Genomic DNA, 3,193 nt, shown 5'->3' on the forward strand with positions numbered 1-3,193 from the left:
TAATAGTTTATAAAACCCAATTTTAAAAATAGTTATATTTTCACAAAACAAAATTCTATAATATAGTAATGTATAATAAAAATATTTAGAGTTCTGCTTTTTCCAAGACAAATGTTTATTTTTTGATCAAAATATTTTCTTTTATATCTATGATACTCACAAGTCAAAATCAATTACGTTTTCGTGAAGATGCTGTATTAAAACTCATTTGTGTGTATAATATCACCATTATTTAAATAAGTTCAAAAACAATAAAAAAAGTCAAGTTATGTCTTTTTGACACATATCTTTTTTATTAAGTTGTAAATAAAAACAAAAATTTTGATTGGTAAACGATTGTACATCAACAGTAATATAATGTATCACTGCATTATATCATACTGTAACATTATACAAAGAATTTACAGAATGTGTTTTTTATCGTATCAATCATTATTAATTATAATAAAAAATTATTATATTTCTAATATTTGTTTTTTTTTTACAAATTAAACAATTATTTAACTTAAATTAAATAATTTTAATAAAAATATTGATAAAAACACCACCAACAAACTATACATATTACTATAATTATATTAATATAAACTAGTAAAATGACTTTGGTTGTTGAAAAATTAAGTGGTTTTTATATCCACCATTATTTTTTCTTAAAAAAATTTTATGAAAACTTAAAATTAAGATAAACAAGTTCAAATATTCAAACTCAATACAAACAACAGAAACGTGTTTGTGTTGAGTTGTTGTGGATCCCCATTACCATTTGGCAATTTTATTTATTTATTTATACACATGGCGCATGTAAATTAACAATTGGATAATGCAAATTACGCGCGACTCATGTTTGTTTGTTTTTTATGTTATTTATTATGTTTAAGTGGCTGATAAATACAAATAATTAACTAGAGTACAGTGAAAAATCACTGCGGCGTGAAATATTACTGCGAATTGTTATTGGGCAAAAAAAATAATGTTATTAAGGGTTTTAAAACATTTTGGGTTAATTTTTTGTTATTCGAGGCTGTTTAAACGAAAAACAATAGTTTTGTTTCACAAAATCTTTTGAGGCCAAGTCAACAGATTGTGCTAAGAGGAAAAATGGTGTTTTTATATTTTTTAATGAGGGTTTTGTTTTTTCCTTTTCTAGTTGAAAAACATAACGTATTGTTGTAAAAGATTAAAAATTACCAATAAAAAATCTTTCTCATAATTTTAATTACCAAATAATCACTTAACAATATAATTTCATTCTGATGTATAAAGTGAATTCCTTAGTTGCTTTTATAATGATTTGTTATTCGAAAAATCATTACTCAATGTCTTGTAGATGTTTTATGAATGTCGTTGATTTTTTTAAGTAAAAAATTTAAAGAAAGAATCTAACCCGTCACATCGTGACACAAAAAATGTTTTAAAAACAAAATGCATAAACAATATAATTATCTATTTCATAACAACATCTGTAATATCGAAATCGTTTAGTAAATACTTGACATGTTGGTTGTATGATCACTGGCTATTTTGATTGTAAAATGATGTGGAAATACAATCACGATTCACATCAAATAAATCAAATAATGAACTATTATTATAGTATAAATTTAATTAAAATATAATAAACATCAAACAAGAGAAATAGTTAATTTACATGTATTTTTAATTAACATCAATAGCCAAAATTTATAATAAAACAACAATAATTTATAATTTATTTTTTTAAATGTGAAATTATATTCTAATAATTATTATCATATAATTAAACTAGTCGATTAATTATGGATAATTTTATTATAAATTATCATTATTTTAAAAGGGTTAATACACCAAAACCCCAAACAACTTAATTCTTTCATTTCAACAAATTATTCTGATTTTACATTGGTGTGATTAAATAATCGACCATTTGAAAAACCCAAGCTCGTTAACCGTTTGTTATCATCAAATTGATTTATATTTAATAAATTTATCAATATAATATTTTTATAACGCGTTTTTATATTTTGTTTATGTTTATTGTATTGCAATTTGCGTTGTTATTATAATTTCGAAGTTGGAATGTTTATTCGATCTTAATAATTCGAGTTGATATTTCTATGTGTTTATATATTATTATTATTATGTTAAAACATATTGATTATAATGGTAATTTAAGTTTATTTAATTGGAGTTAATAATTTCTGTATTTCCAACAAAAATTAACGACTAACTGAGTAGAAATCTAATTTCAAATAATAATGTCCAAAAGGTGGACTATTTATTCAAATTTTCGATGTTTTAATTTATTCGTTTTTGCTATTATGTTTTGATGTATTGTTTGGTTTTTTATGTTATAAATTGTTAAAATCAATAATATAAAAACCAATATCCAGTTTGAGTTGTTTGGAATGTTCGTTTTTACGAATTTACCCTTGTTTTAATTGATAGCCATATTATATAACATTTTTACAAAGTAAATTATTTTTTATGTTTTATAAGCAATAATAACATTATTTTTTGCTCAATAACAATTCGCAGTAATATTTCACGCCTCAGTGATTTTTCATGGTACTCTTTTGTAATGTGTTTAAAGTGAATATAAATTATTGATTATTTATTAGTATTTTTATGGTTAATAAATCGAATAACAATCTATAATTTAAATACTATATTAAACTAATCAGTAATTAATTGTTTAAAGGATGTATTAGGAAGTGAACCTTATATTATATTTTTTAATCTAAACATTTAATAAATTATATTAAAATTAAATATAAAACATGTTCGGAGGCTTATTAATCACTTCATCAGAAATATCAGGATAATATATAATATTTTTTAATTTCCTAATAATTTTTATTTGTTATTTAAGGTTAATTTCATGTAGTTTTTATATTGTATTTTTATTATAAAAACATTCTTAATTAACCAAAAAAAACTGGGACTGAACCTTTTTTCATTCAACAGCTTTTTAAAGAAGAAAAAAGAAAATGGGTGCGGGTTATACGCCTTACTTTATTTATTTGTAGTTGTTATTTAGTTTATTAAATAATAAATTATTTTTTTATATTATTTTTTTATATTATTTTTTAGAATAATTGTACTATTAAAAATAATATAAATATAAATTGATTTTAAATATATTTTAGTGTATATTGATGAATTTAATATTTTGATGTTTCTATTTTTATATAATTTATTTTTAAATTTTATACTA

Source organism: Entamoeba invadens (genome assembly GCF_000330505.1).
Source record: "Entamoeba invadens IP1 unplaced genomic scaffold scaff_1105074726131, whole genome shotgun sequence".
Taxonomy (NCBI): Eukaryota; Evosea; order Mastigamoebida; family Endamoebidae; genus Entamoeba; species Entamoeba invadens.